This window comes from Myripristis murdjan, chromosome 5 (assembly GCF_902150065.1).
Source record: "Myripristis murdjan chromosome 5, fMyrMur1.1, whole genome shotgun sequence".
In the NCBI taxonomy this organism is placed as follows: domain Eukaryota; kingdom Metazoa; phylum Chordata; class Actinopteri; order Holocentriformes; family Holocentridae; genus Myripristis; species Myripristis murdjan.
The window spans coordinates 10646040-10668001 of record NC_043984.1 but is presented as its reverse complement, the minus strand read 5'-3'; the positions used below and the strand labels follow the sequence as shown (position 1 = coordinate 10668001).

Genomic DNA, 21962 nt, shown 5'->3' with positions numbered 1-21962 from the left:
TGGGGGGGTGGGGGGGGGGGGGGGGGGGGGGGGGGGGGGGGGGGGGGGTGAACATGACATAAGAGATAGAAGGCACAAGAGACAGAGAGAAAGAGAGGCAAAAAACAGAGATAGAGATAAGAAGGGAAAACAACTGTATGTACACCACAATCACAAAATAGTCCATGCAGAAATGTACTCAGTCTAGCTGTGATATGCCATTTTAAAGCTCTGTCCTCCCTTTCTCAGGGACTCATGTGATGGAGGGGTCAGGGCGCATGGTGGTGACGGCTGTTGGGGTCAACTCTCAGACTGGAATCATCTTCACTCTGCTGGGGGCTGGAGTGGAGGAAGAAGAAAAGAAAGAAAAGAAAGGTATGCCTTTGTGTCTCTACATCTCCTTGCTATACCTGTGTTGATTACTGTACCTATTGTTTTTTAAACCACATCCAACAAAACGTTTCCGTATTTATCTCAGGAGTATTTAGGTACATTTTCTGTCAGTGTTTCTTGGCCATGTTCCCTCACAAAAACCCCTTTTATTGCATTACCTTATGTGCTGAGAATGTGCCTAGGCTTTTGCACAACATTGTGTTTAGCTTTCTTTGTCATTAGAGACTTATAAACCAATAAACAGAACCATGAACAAAATTTTACTTAATTCTTGTGCACAATAATGTAACTTTTATTCACCTTTGTAGTATATATAGTAAATCACTGACATTTAGCTGCCTGTGGCCAAGAGCCTTTGCAGAATGCCTGTATGAAATAAGTGGTGCAGTAGTGAGCTGCAGTGTTCAGGTTCTGTGGGTTCAGGTGCATTATTGTCCTTGCTCTCTTATCGTCCCAAAACCGCCTCACAGGAGGGGCAATGGAGGATGGACACCAGAATGCAGGTAGAGTATCACCTTTCTGTGATCCCACAATCCTAACCTGGACGTGGTACTTGGCCATTTGACCTGTAACCCCCAGTAACCCCTAGTAAGCCACTGCGACTCCCCATCTCCCTAATGCGCACACACCAACCCCTTAAAACTCCTAAACCCTTGCCCCAGCCTAGCTCCTCACTTAAAAAGAGAAGCCTCATCACCACAACATTGCATCTTTTTAAGTGTCACAATCCATAATCCTTTCCCCTTTTCACAGGCTGTGATCTCATCAAACTTAACCTGCTAGCATTCAACACCATGCCTGAATTGTTGAATGCCATTAAGAAAGACAGATTGGTGCTGTGTTACAGAACAATGAGATGACCGTCAACCTCACAAATGTACACACATGTATTAGCAGTAGCATTAGCAATGAGAAGAGACTGTAGCTTTTTTGTAAGATAAGACCCAGAGAGAGAGAGATGAGATGTTAAACTGTTATTTGTTTATCATTTTTGCTGGTCCATTTGCTACCGTTACTTCTTTGAACAGCTTTTTTTCTGAGTAAGTAGGTTGCCCCATTGCCTGCATAATGTATAGCACACACCGGAGAGGAAGTCTCTGCTTTGAAGCATTTTGTTTCACTGCTGTCTCTCCCACTTGCCTAATGTGCTGAATTAGCTGCTTAGATTCATGTCTTCAATAGATGATGCCCATTAGGTTTGGACTTCTAGGCCAACCAGGACTGGACAGGATGTACTCATGTTTTTTTTCTGTATTAGTATTACTCATTACATTTTCCCTCAAATTAAAATTCTCTTTTTACTTTTATCTAATTTTTAGTTTTTTTTTTTTTTCCATTTTGTTGCCATATAAGGTAATTTCTCAGTTTGGATTGAGTATCACATTATACAAGACAACAGAAAATATTTCATGCCCTACAAAGGATACAGTTGCCCTTTGCGCCAGCCACTATCAAATGTGTGATCATCTTTGACTTATTTTGCAGTGCCTCTCCTTGGGCTAATTATAATTTTGATTATATGGAAATGCAACAATGAAAGTCATTAGATCAGTGGTGTCTGAGATATTGTGCAAAACAAGAACCAACAAACAAATGAACAATGATGCATCCAATCTGAGCTCCAGGAAGTGGTCAGTGTACTGTCTGAATGTAACTTGAATGCACTTCCGTGCTCTCTTGGTCAAGACCCTTAAAGTTCTGTCAGCTTTGTCAAAATAATTGCTATTGTTGTTTCAAAGGTAGGAATTACCATCACTGATCAAAGATAGACTAAACTACTTTTGTGCGAGCACTGTAAAGCTTCCAAACTGTCAGTCAAGCCAATATGCATGTACCAGTTAAAGGTGAATGCACCATCAGTAGGAAAATGAGTTCATGTTTTCAGAATTGAAGGGACATGTATGTATGTATGACACCGACCTCCATGGTCTTACTTTACCCTGCACAGTTTTACTGTGAAGTCTCAGGTGACTTAAATCTTAACCTGTAAGTTTGATCACATTGGAAAGTCTACCTTTAGATGGTCCATGCAAATGCTGTTTTTTTCTTTCTTTTTTGTCTGTTTTTTTTTTTTCTTTTTTCTTTTTAGTTACTTAGCTCTGCTCAAATTATGATTTCCTGATGCTAAATGACATGACATGAATAACATGGTTGAAATAGACTTCAAATGCCCTAGAGGAAAACTATAGTCCAAAACCGTTTATATAGAATATATCACAAATTTAATACAATAGAACACATTTAATTCATTATGCATTCTACATTCTAAGTACCTACCTTGGGGTGAAAATGGCAGTTGCCTCAGTTAATTTAGCTTACAGTACATTTAACTTCTTTCAAGCTCTGGTTTCACCGTTGAGGGAGGAACTGGCCCCCTTTCTTTCTGCCCCATATGCCATTTTGTTGTGTTGTGATTTTTCATATGATATGTTCATATTTTATGTTTCATGTCTGTCCAGTGTTACACTTGTTATATTTACATTTTACAAATGGAGTGACCTATTGTAAATCACACTAATTGCACAGTACATGTACAATTCATAGAGTATGACACCACACGCTAGTCTTGACATGCAGTCTACATATCTGAATCTCTTAACCATGCTATAACCATGTTATTTCTGTTCACTGTTGTGCTCTGTGTGTATGTGTGCACACGTACGTACATACGTGGTTGTGTGTTTGTGTGTGTGCGTGCTTGTGTGTGTGATTGTCTGTTTCATTCATGTTTGGCCTTCATTGTTACTGGCTAGACCGCTCCCATCCCTCTACCCACCCCATCGCCACTATAGCCACGGATGGGGCTGCAGGCATTAATGCCCCTGGCAGTGCCAGCCTAATTAATGGTAGGTTGACATCAACTCTGAACTCTGACCTCTCTCTGTTGTGCTTTTTGATTCCTCCTACCTCCCATTCTCCACTTGCCTCCTACCATGGGTGCTCACTTTTCTTCTGCCTTATTTTCCTGTTGTGTCGAACCCTTTTTTGCTCATGCTGTAATCCCTTTTAAATGCATGCCCACTGACAATGTAGAAATTAATTTCTTTCATTTACCTTCATCGTATCCTCTTTCCCTGTTCTACCGTTGTAGGAAAAATCTTATGACTGAGGTATTTTATGGTCCAACATTGAATGAAATGAATGCTTATAGGCTCTTCTTTAGGTCTGTGATGATGCTTTGAGGTAGCTGACTCTCTTGATATTCATTCCCAGAGAAGACATTGTAAAAGCTAACTAAGTCTTAGGACATGTGAAATGAGATTTTATTAATGGTACCTTAGGGACATAATCCTTTTTTTCTGTTGGTGCATTAAAAGATGGGTTGATGATGCTGTCTGTGGTGATTGGCTTTCACCACAGATTTCCAGCAGCAGACTGGGCAGCAGAACAAAATGGTGGCGACAGCACAGGGCCATCTTCCCTGAGTTGCAGCCTGTTTCTGGGTGTCCTCTGGGATCACTTGGTGCAAATGCCACAGTCCATTTTTGTGTTTTCTAGATGAGATGTAAAAGATTAACTTTATCCAGTGGTGCGCTGGGCTCTCTTATCTTTGTCTCCTTGGAGAGTAGTCCCAAAGTGTTTAAGGCAGGAAGGGAGTGTTTTGCACTGTAATGGTGACCTTGTGCTGTCCTGGGCCAGGGTTGGCACAACAGGCCCATTTGTCATCTCCAGCTTTATTGTGACTCCAGGGAAATGACTAGATGTAGAAGCTGAGGTGAAACAAGTCCCATTGTCCACATACATAATGCCTGAAGCAAAGATAGCCTCCACTTGAGTATTTTATTTATGTATTTATTCATTTCCCTTTTTGATTAATGTTACTAGGGCTTGTGATTTTGCATAGTCCCCAGTCCCAACCCTGAGGAAAAGAGTGCAGATTTCCATTATCTTAGCCTGGGTAAATAATAGGATAAATGCTATATAATTAATGTTGTTTAATAAATACATAATTTATACACTTTGTGTATAAGTATAATAAGTGGATTCTTTCAGATTCTGCCACATTACTTTCTTATCATCTAAATGTTGAATAACAATACAATTGATAATTCAAATGATTATGTTGGATTTAAATGTAAATTTGGGTGGGACGGTTACTGCACATTTTTCTGCAAAGCCATGTGGATGCTGTTCTTTTTCCTCATAAAAAATCAATAATTACATATATAAAACAAATGCACATTTGACTGAAATCCAATTCATGTGTATGCAGGATCCAGCACCATGATAAATTCCCTGTCCCTGAACTTAGATTTCGATTTTCCTCCAGTTGTTCTTATGTAACTTCACCATGTGGGAGGATTTTCTTCCTTCAGGCTTTCTCCATCTTTCTCTCTCTCTCTCTCCCTCTCTCTCTCTCTCTCTCTCTCTCTCTCTCGCTCTCCTCCCTCCCCTCTCTCCCTCTCTCTCTCTCTCTTTCTCTCTCATGTTCACATCTCCACTCCCCTTCTGTTTAAGTGTGTTATCTTGCATGCGCTTTCTGAGTTTTTCTCCTATGCATGCTGTCTCTTGTTTGTGTGTGTGTGTGTGTATATATATATATGTGTGTGTGTGTGTGTGTGTGTGTGTGTGCGCGCGCCACGCGCGTGTCTATGTGTGTTTGTGGTGTTCTCTCCCTCACACTGTCAGTGTTCACTGTGTGATACTGTATCTTTGTCTTGATACCTCATTTATATCTTGATGGTTTGACTGGTATTGTTGATAATGTGCGTGGAATTACCTGTGCTCATATTGTGAGTATGTCACTCAAAATGATATTTAGAAACAAGAACATCCACCAGAGACTGAGCAGTTTGTTCACTGTCAGCTTAAATACTATCAAACTGAAGATACCTTTTGATGCCATGCACAGAAGACATTTTACTTCAGAAAGGCCCATCAAAAAACATTTCTGAAATAATACTGTATACACTTGCACAATTAGACAACTTTTGTGAGACCCCTTTTCCCTATAAACATGTAAAACTCAATCTATCATACCACATGTCTCTGATTAGTGATACAGTGGACTTCAGTTAGTCATTGTTACATTACCACTTTATCAGCTACATTACCTCACTAACATATCACCACACCGCAAGCCTCTATGTAATTGTCACAGAGATGTTGTATTAAAGGTCATTTTCCTGTCTTCCTGTTTTTAATTTTGGTTTTCACTGTCTGTATTGTCTCTGTGTTGACTGTTTGTTGACTTGTTTGCCTTGGTTATTTTTGTTGTTATTGTCTTGTATGTCTCCATAATAGGTAAAATGCAGGATGGCAATATGGAGAGCAACCAGATTAAAGGTAACCAACCATATCTCTGTCACTCTCTCCTTCACCTCTGCCTCTTCCCTTCCTCCTCTTGCTCCTCTTTCTCCCTTTCCTCATCTTTTCTCTATGATATGCAATGGAAGCCTTGGGTCAAATGCAGATAGTAAATAATACAGTGGTTAAACCTGCATAACATTTTGTATTCTTAATACAGTAGATGTAGATCATACAGTAGGACTTTTACAAAAGCTACCGCAGACTGTAACTCAATCCCATCTTAAGCATGGGAAACAATCAGAAGTAATATTTGACCCAGGTCTGGCCTACAGTCATATTAGGTTAGAAACTCTCTCTCTTCCACTCCGATCAACTGTCTGTCACTGAGGTGTTGTCCCTGATGTTTGTGCCGTTGTTGTTGTTTTTGTTGTGTTGTTGATTTGTCTGGTTCTCTTTGAGAGAACATCAACGTGTCCTGCAGCTATCAACCTCACTCTGGCTGTCCCCTTCCACTACGCTTAGACAAAAGTGACCTTTTTTGTGCCGTCCTTCAGTCATAAGCCTCATTGTGGCTCTCTCCTTCCACTGTCTAATAAATTGCCCTGGTCTTAGAAAGTCTTTAATTTAACATAAATTAGTTTTGGCTTACAAGGATGCTGTGGCATTTTTGAAGGTGAACTTGGTGAAGGTGAAGGTGAAGGTTACTTGTCACATAACAGGAGCAGGTTTTCTCCAGAAGACTGACATTTCAGTTAAAAAAAAAAAAAAGTATGTAGGCATCTTCAACACTCTCAGTTTAGTTGCTAAAAGCTCTAGCAAGTCAAAGTAGTGATGCCAATTCATTTTCCCCACTATAAGAAAAGTACATAATGAAATAAAAATAACAGGCCCAAAAGTCATAGTATCCCTTTAAGTCATATCATAAGTAATGGCATTAACATTTTGGTCTGTTGATGACTCATAAACTCAATAATTCAGCTTGAGCTGACTGAAGTTGCTGGAGGCAAAATAAATGGAGACCTCTTGCACCTCCAAAATCAGCGCAGGAATTGAATTTAATAACCAAAAACACTATGCCAACAGTTCAGCATTTAAAATGATGGACTTTTGTCAGAAGAATGTTTTGAATATATGTATATAAGTGTGTGATCTTGCTTTTCTACTGAGTTTGATATGTTGCTGCAACCCATGGTAAAGAAGATACAGACTCTGCCCTGTGTCACAGGGGTGGAAAAAATCAAACACAGTAGTCACAGTGTACAACACTTGCAAAAAGTGGTATTCAACAGTAAAAGGTTTTTTTTCATGAACAGCAAACATATGCTTCATTGTTGTTTTGAAACTGGGCTGAAAAGATGCTAGGTAATGGGTTGCATTAACGTGGCAACACTGTTCGCTAGGTCTTTAAGTGCTGCATTATGTGTGTGTGTGTGTGTGTGTGTGTGTGTGTCTGTCTGTCTGTCTGTCTGTCTGTCTGTCTGTTGACTTGTGTTTGCGTGAGGAGTGCTTGAGCACTGGTTTTACAGCTTGCACAGTATTCTGTAGGGGAGACCTTGAGGATATAGAGCCTTTTCTTGGTCGGAGATGTAAAAAAGACTTCCCTATGTAGATAAAATATTAGTTCATCTCTGCAGAATATAGATAGACATTACATGTGTGTACAGTAATATACATGTACCGTATGCAATGCACTGTACATGTACCTCTGTGTATTTATTTTTATTTGATGATCATTAAAGTTATGGACAATTTGTTGATAAATGGAAGTGGTTTTATTTTTTATTTATTTGTCTAGGACAAAGCTAGTCCTGCAAAAAATATGTTGCAATCTGTCTGTATTTTTTAATGTGTCACAGTCAGTGAGATTATTTGGGTCACTGCGATCAGATCCACACTGTATTGCATGTTATATTTTGGATTTATAGTGACAAATTCTGTATCATCATCATTGCAAGATGTGAGCTTTCAACAATAAGGCTATTTATTCAGGTAATAATTTCTAATGCTGTTTATTTGCCAGAATATTGCCACAGTACATGTTATGATTTCTGCATTGGTTGGATGCAAAAGCTAAATGGTTTTCCAGATAATCTTTGGGCCTAGTCTGGATCTTGGGTTTAGGACCAACCACAACTGAAATATGCATTTGTTCGTGGTGAAGATTACCTTTTTAGGAAGCAGCCGTTCCTACTGAAAGCCTTTCACTACAGAAAAAGCTTGATTCATCCTTGAATTTTTTTTTTTACAGTATGAGTGTGAAAATTTTATACATGATTTAGTTTGCATCTGTTCATGGGATGTTATGATGTTGCAGCCAGTCTCACCCTTGAGTGCTGAAAAGTGACTGTGTTCCTCCTCACTCCCCTGGTCTAACCCCATTTGTAACAGTACCGCTTTCTGTATCTTGTGGTGTTTACAGTGAAGAAGCAGGATGGAGCAGCCGCCATGGAGATGCAACCTCTGAAGAGTGCTGAAGGTGGAGAGACAGAGGAGAAGAGAGGAAGAAGGCAAGCATTCCCAAGAAAGAGAAGTCCGTTCTGCAAGGAAAGTTGACCAAGCTGGCTGTCCAGATTGGCAAAGCAGGTATATCAAAGGGCACATTGATAGGATCATTACTCGTTCAGTCAAATTGGGGACATCAAAGCATTGGACCATCATTCTGTCCATCAAAGCAAGGCAATACTCTGATCCATCACTCACTCAATCAAAGCAGTTCCAAGTTCACAAAGACTAAAAAGTATCTGAATGATACTTCAGGCATTTTCAAGTTGAACTGTGGAAGAGAATTTATGACATATGGTATAACCTCTTACAGAATTTACCCTGAGCCTGTTCATTATGTATTGGACATGTTCATGCCTTTAACAGTTTTGGAAAATTGTTTTTCAAGCTCTATCTGACATTTTACTGTATTCTAATGAACTAAATGCACTTTTTGGTCTTACCGCAAACAAACACATATCAAAATCTATTCTGCAGATTGCCATGAAAAAGCACATTTACGCTTCCCAGACAACGAACCCTCTCAATTTTCATGACTTCATGACGTTTTCTGCAACATCACCCTCAGGCACAAATGTCAGCTTTGTACACAAGATATTATGAAACGTAATTAGTGGATTGCCATGATATTTTGAGAGTGTATTCATATTTCCCAAAGGAAGATTCCTCCTGATTCTGGTGAAGGTGTGAGTTTTCATCTATAGCACAATTGCCCTTTGACTAGAATCTGATATTTCAAAATCTGTTTGGCAGTTTTTCATGAAATTTGCTGAGCACATACATGCTACCAAGACTCTCGGGCCCCATTCTCTTACAGCTTGCCTTACTCCATCATACATTACACCAGCTGGGCACCAGCAGCAAAAAGTGTCCTTGTTGTATTCAGTAATGAGCTATATTACAGGGTCTTTCAGTTTTGGATGGGATTAAAATACTGGATAATGGTAGGGTTGGGGATGGGTCTGCATGTGTGGTGGAATGTGTGTAGGGTCAATAGGATGTTTGAGGTGTATGTACAAGAGGTATGCAGACATGTATGTAGCGAGGTCAACCATATCAGATTGCATGAATCCATGACAACTAACTGGTACCGTAAAACTAGCAAATCGAATTTTGAGAAAAAAAAAAAAAACTGTGGAAGAGCTTCGTTTCTCAACACTTGAAAGAAATTTTTAAAAGCCTGTCCTGTGCATGTCCCAGTAGCTCAGCTGGTGTACCACTTGTTACGGCTGAGTCCTGATCACAGCGTGCTTGGTTCAAATCTGCCCTTTGATACATTTCATCCCCTCTCTCCCCTGCCTTTCTTGTCTCTCTGCTGTAACTATCAAGCAAGCAGAAATGCCAAGAAAATAATCTTTAAAAAACCTATCCTATAGAGTCATAATTAGCCCTACAGGACAGGACAAGTACTAAATTAACTAATTTAGCACACATGCAATAGGTATACCCAAGCATATCTTTACAGTAACAGATGCCCAGATGCCAGTACACCCACAGTGTTGATGTCCTCCCAACAGCAGTATAGTAGGATTACTCCTGAAAAATGTGTGTAATAGCCAAATTACATAACTAAATCATTAAAATATGCAAATGCACAAAAGATTCAGGAGCAGTGTGGACACATGGACTCACAGGCTGATGAAAGGTAGAGCCACCAGCATCTCCAAAATGTTCCCAAACAGCTATCTGGGAGCTTCAAAGAGCCTCAGTGTCAAGGCATTCTTTGAGAAGCAGCATTTCTTTGTAAGGAGCTGAAGGAGCTTCTCATTTTTAGAGAATCCCTTCAAGAATCTGTGTTTTTTCTTTGCAGTATGCAATTGCATCACAGTATTGGCCTGAGTGATAGAATGAGGACATGGTGTCAGAACAATGAAATACCATGGATGGATTATAAAATAGCTTACAGGCTGCCTGTAAGATCATATGGTGCTGCTGTCGGTCTAGCAGAAGATGTTTGGGTTCAATTGAGTCACGGCTTGTGACCATTTAGCCTGGATGCTTGTCTGTATGTGCTGAACCCTCCTCTAGCTCATACACTCCATTCATACAGTGAGGATCAAGGCTTGGGATCCTGATTCAGAATCAAACTCCTTGAAAAGTAAAAAAAAAAATCATCTAGATGGATTATTATATGGTTGATTGTCCCTTCTCCAAACTCCCAGGTAGAAAACAATGAAAAAAAAAAAAATTAAATGCCTGATTTAGCTTCTTTTTGAACTTACATACAATGGGAATATAGAGCCACAGTTTCTGAGCACCATTTGTAAAATTGTCATGTAGATTTTATCCATTATGGGAATGTTCTACTTAAGGTTAACTTTTTGAAGATGCTAAGCAGTTAGATAGATAGATAGATAGATAGATAGATAGATAGATAGATAGATAGATAGACTTTATTGATCCCAAACTGGGAAATTCCCAAACAAACTGGGAAATTCCAGTTTGTTTTGTCAATTCTGTCATGTTTGAGAGGACAGCATGTGTTCATTACAAAAACTGTTTATATGTGTTTGTTTATTGTTGGTGTGTCATTATTTGTCAGCTACTGGGTTTTTTGAGGATGTATTATTTGCATTTATGTATTATGTATTTTTTGCATTTATTTTCAAGTGAACCTCTTCTGAAATAGTTTAGCAGTCAAACACAAAACACTAGTAGCTGGTGAGCGAGCATGCTTACTTCAGTTTGGATACTGAAAAATGTCCTTAACTAATTGAAAACATATCTGTCTTCTTTTCTATATGAGTTAACTCTTTGTCAGTGGGAGGCCTTGATTATTGAACTTGTTAACAAGCATCCCATTTGTTATACAAACATTTGCATTTTTTAAACCCTCTCTCTTAGCATGCTATCATATCTGTCTCTCCCTCTCCTCCTTCACTGTATATTGTCACAAATTCTTGTCAGTCCCATGCTTTCCACTTACCATATAATTTTTCACCCAGAAAATTTAGTAATATTTATTTTGTCATCTCTTTCAGTCTGGTCTTGTGCCATCAGGCTTGACAGTTGTCAGTGACAGCATTTTATTTTATTTATTTATTTATTTTTGTCTCCCTCTCATTACATGCTGTTATACTGCTGAGCTAAGACCTCCTGTACCTGTGTTTTTCAGGTTTGCTCATGTCGGCCATCACAGTCATCATCCTGGTCCTGAACTTTGCCATTGAAAACTTTGTGATAGACAAGCGCCCTTGGTTGCCAGAGTGTACACCTATCTACATCCAGTACTTTGTCAAGTTCTTCATCATCGGTGTAACTGTGTTGGTGGTGGCCGTGCCTGAGGGGCTGCCGCTGGCTGTCACAATCTCCCTGGCCTATTCTGTCAAGGTGAGGAATACATCCATTTTCTAACCCTTACTGCTGTATGCTGTAAAACTTAACCTGAACCTTAATCTCTGCTTAATACTTTTTTTTTTTTTTTTTTTTTTTGAGGACCAACAAAAAATTTCTGCTATACACCAGACTTCTGATCCTCACACAAAGAAATGTGTATCAAGGCCAATAAAAAATATTCAATTTTTAGTGTACAATTTTATGGTCAACATGCTCTTTCCTGCCAACAGAAAATGATGAAAGACAACAACCTGGTGCGCCACCTGGATGCATGCGAAACAATGGGCAATGCCACAGCCATCTGCTCTGACAAGACCGGCACGCTAACCACCAATCGCATGACGGCTGTGCAGTGTTACATAGGGGACGTCCACTACAAAGAAATCCCAGACCCCGGAGCTGTGCCACCAAAATCACTGGACTTACTGGTCAATTCTATTTCAGTCAACAGCGCCTACACCACTAAAATACTGGTAAGATATTGATACCTATAGTGGTAGCCATTGTAGAAATCCCTCTCCCAATTGACAAAGCATAAAATCAAGAGGCCTCTCCAAACAATTTAGTGCTCCAGCTACTAATACACTGGTATAAGATACTTACTAAGATTGTCAGCTGTATCCAAACAATATCAATAGCCAGTGTGTTATATATGCAATTCCAGCTTCACAGTTTCACATAAAACAAGCAACAAGTTGTCATGCAAAATGAACAGCATAAATAAAGGAAACAGGTGTCTGCACACACACACACACCACACACACACACATACAGCCCACATGGAGCAGCACCCCTCTCGCCTCTCACTCGCTATCTCCTATCACATTCTGTGTCTGTGTCTTTCGTGTCATGTTGAATAATTTTGTCAGGCATGATGACATGTGCAGCAGAGCCTTCGCAACCAGCAGACGGTCAGGGCTGACAGAGGACCACACTAATACACAGTGTTGCTTCAAGAAACCTTGCATTGGCAAAGAAATTGAAAACTATTCCACTTACACAGTAAAAGATATTGATGAATGCACATCAAGGCCATCCAGTATAGCCTGTATTTTTTTCTGCTCCGTAGAAGTGACTGACATTGATTTAATAAATATAGAATGATAACATTAGCATTGTACTGTACCTGTTGCTTGTCAGATTCTGCCTTTAATTAATTTATATGTTTTTCTTGAATATTGCTATATTCAAGGGTGAAAACTACTGTGTTTTTTTTTTTTAATAAAAAATGCCAATAGTTAAACTTTATTTTAAAAAAAATTAATAATAATAAATCCCTTAATGTACCCATAATTCCATAGTTTTTTCATATTATCAGTGCTATAAGTGGTATGGAATATCTTTTTTTCCTCTCTTTTTCTCTCTGTCACACTTTCCTTATATTTTTACACCAATGCTTCAAATGTGGTACTCTCTTTGAACCCTATAAGAACATTTAAGGGTGATACTCTTTCAAACTAAAGCTTGTTTAGTTAAGACTTAAATATCTGTGCTGAGATACTTAAATCTCAGCCCTCTTTGTGTGAATGGTACAGCCACGAAACGACATTGAAAGTTTTGTATTGTCTACGTCTTGGCTCAGTAGGCAGTCAGCGTCCTTGGCTGCTGCTTTAATTCATCCAGCATTCACTCTACTCGTCACCTTGAGAATGGTTGTATAATTTTGTCTTATCTGATATTCAGAGCGTAGCAGACTGTAATTGAATCCAATCTATCTGAGTGCTTTAGATGGTCTGTTGTTTACAGTGAATCCAAGGAAATTAGATTTTCTATAAGCCAATTAGACTGCTAGCAATAAGAATTGTGTAAGATACATAGATAGATAGATAGATAGATTGACTGATTGATAGACAGAAACACAGCTGTGTGTATAGCATGCCTTCAGGCCAGTGGTATGTCTCTGAGACACTGTGGAGTCTAATGTAATTCCATATTCAAACATTTGGCAAAAATGTCCTTAGTTCAAAGAAGGCAAAGATCAGAATATCTTCAGAGCAACATGCTGCAGTAATCCCTTTCCTGGCATGATAGTGCACACACACCTGCATATGTACACACACACACACACCACACACACACAACCACACATACATAAACATGCACACACACCATCTGTGTGTCTGCCTGTCTGTCGCTACCTTAGTAAACCCATGTAGGGTCTATTCATTGATGGCTGACCAACTGACAAATGTCCTTATGGACCTTGCATAGAGAATGAGTTGAGCAGGCAGGACATCTGCGAGAAAACAGGATCCCACAGATTTCACTTCCTGCCCCTCAAGGCATGATCACAGTCTGAGTGAAAACAGAGTGTTTGTCTCTGGGTTTCCAAGATGGAGTGCAACATTTTGTGCTTACCGAGATTTAACTTCTCCTTGGTTCTTTTGACATAGATACACATGGGCCATCTGGGTACTTGTGGGGTAGATCTAGCTTGCTTGTGTAGCTCTAACTCTTTATCCCTGCAAGAATTACGAAGTTATTAATTCTTCTCATTTTAATAGAACAGATATCCACACATGCACATCCATGCAGTCCTTTGATTTGTTCAAGATATTTTTACATTTATGCTCCATCATACCTATTGCATGCTTAGTATGTGATCAAGAAATCAGACAAAATGCTGTTAGACAAAGATAACTTTTTTCCTATACATTATTGGATGTGGCTGAATATTTTCTGTTTTCATGTCATGAATAATTTTCCTTGGCTGAACTAAGTTACCTGCCATTTCTCATTTTCCACAGCATGTTTCTACTGTGACATGCTACAATAACAAGATACTATTCCTTCTCAAAAACCTGCAGGAATTCTCTGCTGCATTACATCAGAATACTCTCATAGCTGCTGAACATGACAGAATTTAGCACAGTCAGACTGTGGCTTAGATTGATTTTTACTCAGTTTTAAATCTCTCCATTCATAAAAGAGGTTACCTAATGAACCAAAATAGGCCCAGTAGAGATTTACCACAAAATTGAAATAAGACCAGTCTTCATCTATACTGGCCATATATGGTGCCTTCCAGCCAGTTTAGCCACATAGCTACCCACTTACTTAGCTACTCGCCATCCATATCCTACTTATATACATTTATCCATCCATCCTTATATACATTTATTCATCCATGCATGCATAGGCACATACATACATACATGCATGCATCCAACTGAGATAGTGCTTTTGATTGAAATGCAGGGAAGGAAGGAAGGAAGGAAGGAAGGAGGGAAGGAAGGAAGAAGAGGGAAAGAAGGAAGGAACAAAGATAGAGAGCAGGAGACAAAAGGGAGACACATTTTTGAGGAGTATTCAGAGCATCCCTCCTTCCCCTGGCAGCCCCCACTCTCTTAGAGCCACTCCAGGCTTGCAGTATGCTGGCTGGTTTGTTCTTATATAAGAAGCCAATGCTGTGGGATGCCAGGTGGCTATGGAAGTCTTTGATGGCCACCACACAAAGGCACAAAGGCAAAGAGGCAGGCTTTGATACCCATATCAGTCCCACCACTGCCTCTCTGGCTTCATAATACAGTGACTGGTATAGCTCTGCTTCTTCTGTCAGCACATACAGACTGAAAAGTGGAGGAGCTCATCCTCAAGGGGAAATACACCCATATTTACACAGTGCACACATGTGCACACTCATGTAGTATGTACTCACACATGCTTATAGACGTGTACTGTGTGTTTGCATAAAAACATATAACTTTTCATGTACTCTGGAGAGACAAACACACACAAACCAGTCTTCTGCGGTTTGTCTTGGATGTAATCATGCAGACAACTACTTATGCACACTACATAGCAATTTGTGAAAGCACACTCAGTGATTTCAATATACTGACGCTATTTTTCACAGAAGCATGTATCATCCCTGGCGGTATAAACTTTTCCACCATTGAATTAGGCCTAGTTTTGCTTTACTCTTCCTCTATCAACTTCTACTTCCTTTTCCTGTTCTTATATTGTCCCTTTTTGGTTCTGTTTGTGGCACATTGACATCTTCTATAGGAAAAACCCAGCACTAGCACATGCAGACATCATACATACACACCCCGCTATGCCCGGCGTACTGACACTGTGGGAGGGCAGGAGGTGTTCAGATCACAGGTGTGTGTTCTTGCAGCACAGTGGTGTATGTTTAGCATGACAGTGTGAGTATCCTGGGAGCTCAGGCTCATGTCATTTCAACCACCTGCTCAGGTCATTCCTCTGGTCAGAGGCACAAGAGATAGATAACACACACATGCACACACACACACACACACACACACCACACACACACCACACACATATACTCGCATACACACACAGATGTAAGGTGATGGATTTAATTGGCAATGACAATTAGGTCACTTATGTGGTAAACAATTACACTCAATATGTAACCATAGGATGCTGAACTACAGATAGAGAATAATTTGGTGTGCAGAAAATATGAAGAAAAAACAACATTAATCTCTGTACAGTGAGCAGTTTTTGATTTGTAATTATAATGAGCTGCCAAGCTTTTGTTCAATAGTGAGTTATGATTTTACATAATTGCTTCAGCTCCCTGAGCTTTTGTCTTGTGGATGTTGTGTGCTTGTTTGCACAAAGTCGGAAAAGAGCTGAGAATGCCTTGGACGTCTGTAGCTAGAAGCACCCAGTGTCTCCACATTTGCAATAGTTTGGACACTGAGATGCAAAGACACAGACAGAGGGTCAGAGAAAGAGACAGAAGTCCAATATGGAACAATGAACCCAAAAATGGCCTCTCATGTTCTGCTCCTCTCCTTTCCACTATTGAGGCCTATCTCTGTTTCTGTGTTCAGCACCTGCTTACAGACTTGACAGTGCTGCAGAGATGGCAGTGAAAGAAAAAAAATCATCACATTACAGCAACAATGTTTTGATCTCACAGAGGTACAGAGCTGAAAGAGCTGAAAGAGCTCCCTGTATTTCTCACACAAATGGCATGATGGATTTTGTCATGCTTTAGCAATTAAGTTTCTAATAGTTTTGGGAGAATAGTATCAGAATTTAATAGAATTGACACGCTTTCTCTCGCTTTTATATGTGGTGGTATTGCAGAAAATGAAAAAGAGAAGACGGTGGTATGTGTGTCTCATTGGGTAGAAATTTTGTAACAGTAGCTTTTTGTCTGCTTAGAGAGAAGAAAAGCAAATGCTTTTAGAGACCAAGAGACGTTGTTCTTGCCCCTTGTTTCTACCTCACCCATTTCAGCTACATTTTTAAATGTAATGTACACCACTTTAAACAGAAACACAGTCATGATAATCAGTGTAGCTTTCTCCACCATTTGCTGTTAACACGCTCAGGTCCGTCACACACATGTGCTGCATCTGTTTAGGATTCTAGTATATTTTCTAGGGGTGTAACGATACACAAAAATCACGGTTCAATACGTACCTCGGTTTTGAGGTCTTGATTCGATAATTTTCGTACAGTATGGGAACAAAATGCAAAACATAAAATTGCTTTAAACAAGCAATTTTATGTTTGTTAGGAACTTTTTGTAATATTATACAAAAAAAAAAAAATATATATATATATTATATATATATATATTAATATAATATATATATATACACTACTCACAAAAAGTTAGGGATATTTGGCTTTTGGGTGAAATTTATGGAAAAAGTAAAATGTTCACGCTGCAGTGATATTATATCATGAAAGTAGGGCATTTAAGTAGAAGCATACACTGGTGATTTCCTCATCTCAAACAATTTCTTGAAACAAAAGCCAACAACAGTGGTGGTATACCACAACAAAAAATGTTAGTGTCAATAACTTGTCATGTGCCCTTGAGCATCAATTACAGCTTGACAACGACGTCTCATGCTGTTCACAAGTCGACTTATTGTCTGCTGAGGCATGGCATCCCACTCTTCTTGAGGGGCGGCCCTCAGGACATTGAGGTTCTGGGGTACAGAGCTCCGAGCCTCTACACGCGACTCAGCTGATCCCATAGGTTTTCTATGGGATTCAGGTCTGAGAAAGTGCAGGCCACTCCATTTGAGGTAACCCAGTCTCCAGCAGCCGTTCCCTAATGATACGACCTCGATGAGCTGGAGCATCAAACACCTGATGTGAATTTTGCCGTTAAACTCCTTGTTAGAGAACAGCAACTTGTGCAAAAAGTACTGAAACATTGAACAGTTGGACATGTGCATTCAAAAGTTTACAGAAGGTCACATTAAGTTCACCTGTAAAGGTTATAATGCATTTTAGGTTCATCCTGAAATTTCACCCGAAAGCCGAATATCCCTAACTTTTTGTGAGTAGTGTGTATAATATATTATATATATATATATTATATATATATTATATATATATATATATATATATATATATATATTACCAGAGATATTCACACTCGGTTGACAAATAAAATAGTACCCAATCTCAGCTGAGCAATGTCAGCACACTGCCTTCATTTTGTCCACTTGTCTTTGTCTGTTGCAATATTTGACCAGGAAGCCGAAGGAGATCAGAGATTTTAACGACAAGGGATGGTCTTCAACCTCTACCCTGTGTTCCAAATCACATACTTATACTTTTTACTTTTAGTATGTACTGCAGCTGCCCTTACAAAGTATGTAGTTCAGTATGAAATATGCATGCTAATTCTTTTTTTTTCCCTACTAAATAGTATGGTAGTATGAGTATTGGAACGCAGGGCTAGTTTCTCGTTAGTGCTGGTTTCGGTAGCATTAGCCGTAGCCATGACATCAGTGCACAGGCTTCAGGTCATGCTTCAGATGTAGCTTGCTTCTTCTTCTTCGAGACTACACGCTTCCCCGGCGTACTGCTTCCTTCTACTGTTTCACACGTGTAGCTGCAGGTGGATATGGATAAATGAAAACGAAACTTATGTTCCGCCATCTATTATACTCGTGTGGTAACTCACCCGTGCTGCACACCTCTGTACCAAACCCAACGTCCTGTACCGAACCGAACGCCCTGTACCGAACATTTTCAATACGAATGCATGTACCATTACACCCCCAATATTTTCTCACATTTGATGAAGATCTTAAATCACACCCCCCCTGCTTATTTTCTGGTCAAATCATAGCCATATCATGGAATTACCATTTACCCATTGTTTTGTGAAGACAATGCAAACCCAGTTTAGACACAGCAGATTTATGATGTGGAAACCACATACATGGAAGAGGTGGAAACACAGTTTAAGACATGACAGAAACTTTTGTTTGTATTTGCATTTGGAATTTACAGTATCTATTACTTTTCTGTTAGTGTTGGAAAAATCAAATGTCAACAGCAGAAGAACAAATAAGGGCCATTATGATTAAATTATTTGAAAACGCAGTGGGCAAGAGAGGAGGAGGAAAGGATGAGAAACAGGGGAAGAATGGGAGCAAAGAGAAACTGGAGGGAAGGAGAAAGAAGAAAAGGGCAAGGAAGAAAGATTAAAGAAAAAAGAGGAATTAGGAAAGGAAAAGAAGTGGACAAGGAGAAGAGGAAAGACACCACGCTCGCGTGACAAGTGTCCTCATCTTAGACTGGAACGTATTACAGTCCTCTAGCATGCCTCCAGGCTTTAGCCCAGTTGGCTGGTACAGTCATGTGGAGTGGTAGGATATCATCCACTCCTACATGCAGAAGGGAATGAGAGGGAAAAGGGAGAGAAGGGGGGGGACTGGGGAAAGGGGGGGACATAAGAAAAGCATCTAGGGAGAGGAAGAAGTGAAGCAAGGTGGGATTGGGACAGAAAATAATATTAGATGGCCAGAATATCTACAGGGAAGAAGGGAAAGGAAAGGAGGACAGTGAAGAGAGGCTCAGAAAGAAGGGTGGCTGGGGGGGGGGGGACTCCTACAGGAACAATGATGGGCAGTGATAAAGAGTATGAAGACAAAAAAGGAAAAAGAAGGATGGAGAGAAGAAGGAAAGAAAGGACAGGATGGATGGATTAAGGAGAGCCCCAGGTGGAATAGGAAGTAAGGTTGCCAGCTCTCCCTCCGGCATATGTCCTTGCCTGCGGGAGCACCCAAAGACCAGGGAGAGGGCAGCTGGTCTTTAGCCACATCCAGGCCAAGCTGTGCCAAGACAAGCCAAGCCGTGCCAACTTAGGGCATCCCATTGCCAGCTCCCTCCTCACGCGTAAGAACCCACGTCAAACCGGACCTCAGGGGAATCTCAGGAAATAAAAGGCGGTGGTGCTGCTGCATTTCTTTTTTATGTTTATTCCTAAGTATTTCTGCCTCGCAGTACTACTTTTTATTTTTGCCACCACTTTTTGCATCCTAGTCAGGAATGACCATGCCTGAATAATACTATGTATAACAGGGATTTTGGTTTCCCCACCAAGGGCCCTATCTTTCACACTGCGCTACCCGTTGCCATTACCTGCTACCCGTGAATTACGCATTTAGCAGCTTCCACTATCCCTAAACGGTATCTTGCGGCCACACTACCCGCTATACATTATGCCGACTCTGCCGTGGGCGTGTTTATGCACTTTCCCTACAATTGCTATCTTGACCACACACGTTAGGGAAAGCGGATTGCGGGCCCTCAGAACTACCCGCTATCCCATTTGGGCTTTTACAAGCGCGCGCCCAGGCGGCTTCAATGCGCGTCCACTTGGACACATGTGGACGTGCACATGCGGCTCCACCTCCCCAATTAACTCGCCTATAAAAAGCCACCTTGCTTTAGCCTCAGTTGAACCCTGAGAAAATAAATCGCGACCTTCCTCTCTCCATCACGGGTTTTGGTTTGCGGATTTGGGATAGCGCAGCCTGCTCTTAAAGGCAATGGCACCTGGCACACTGATTGGTTTAACTGGCGTAACGCCCAAACCACGCCTATGCATAATGTAACGGGTAGCGCAAGTGTTTTAGGAATAACGGCAGGTGTGCAAGATAGCAACTTTTGCAGGGGAACGCCTCTTACGCAATGCTAAATCCCTAAATAACGGGTTTAGGGACTCTGACACAAGATAGGGCCCCAAATTCCTAAAATGATTAATTTTTACTCTTCTTTAAAATTTTATTCTAAGAAAGAGATGAAATAAAATGTGCTTAGAGGTTATAAGGTCATAAAGTAGAATTCCACTCATACGGTGCACGATGGAAAATCGAAGAGGGTCAATTAAGTGAGGACTTTTTAGACTCAGCTGGGAAAAAAAGTTGGGTAAACTTGTAATTTAATTTGTGAGTCGGTCAGGCAATGAGAAGCATGTAGACTCAACCTTCAAATGTTCTTGTCTATGTTTTTACAGTTTTTGAGCATATGGCTGGTCTGGTTAGATTCCATCTCCTTATGTTCTTCACTAACATAAATCGCATTTCTTTCTATTGGGAGGAATTTTGCACAAGCATGGGCTGAAATTTGCGAGCTGGTCAGTTTTCCCTTTGTGAAATCTGGGTGTTCAGTGGTAGCAAATACAGCTGTGAGCGCATACATTTTTAGTATAGTCAGCCACAGTGGGAATCAAACTGTGTGTGTCATGTTCTTTCCATTGAGCTGCCCAGGGCGTTGGGGCAATGCACCCCACAGCACCCACTGGTGAGTGCTAGCTTGAATAAATAGCCACATTGAGGTTAGTGTCAAAATATTGTGGCAGGATTTCTCCAGTGAAACTGGTCCTTTGCGCCCAAGTAACGATTGAAAACCCACTTTAGTAAAAGTATGGCACACAAAGCAGGGGTAATGTCTGGGATCTTGAATGAGAGAAATTTATAGAATATAAAGCACATTACTTTATAGAATATAAAGCACATTATTTTTTAGTGTTGATGCGTGAATTTTCAGATTTTTAGAAAGAAAGTAAAAAATACATAAATTCCAAAAACTGTGCTGCAGCCAGATGATCCAGTCAGGGCTCATTTGGTATATTCTTTCCAGCCGCTCATTCACATTTGCTGATGTTTATCTGTTGCTAGGAGCCAATTGTCTCAAATACTTAACAAACAATGCAGAAGAGAACATTAGCGTCATCCCCTCATTAACCAATGACAGGCAGTGTCCTCCTAATGCAATCACTGGCTATTAAGGAGAGGGATTAATTCTGTTATTTCCCACAAACACGGTATAAACTATTCATAGTCCCGTCTGTTTTGCAGTTATTGAAACACACAGCTGAACATTTACCAGATATGTCCAATTACCAGGTAAACATGGGCCAGCACTCTGATTTGGTTTTAATGATTAAGGAGATTTTAGATGACTTTCTCCAGCTCTCTCAACTGGAACCCCTGGCTCAGAGTAGCTCTCTTTCAACTATAGCTGAAAGAAGAGGGAAGAATGTTTCTGAGGGGGATATAGTCAGTATTCATAATTCCACAGGAAAAACAAAACCCAAATGTGCTTTCAAATTTTGAGCTCCTCGAACAAATTTCAAAATCAGACATATCACTTGCATGACTGATGAATCAAGCATCCTTCAGGCTTTTTTTATGTTTTCAAATGTATGCAGCCACACGTTTTCTAATATCATATCGCTTACAGGCTTATTGTAATTC

General features: G+C 40.1%; 1 pseudogene; it reads left to right on the top strand.

Moving 5' to 3' along the window:
• Positions 1-257: 257 nt before the first annotated feature.
• The window catches only part of LOC115359209 (plasma membrane calcium-transporting ATPase 2-like), a 41030-nt pseudogene continuing 19325 nt past the window's right edge, over positions 258-21962 (top strand).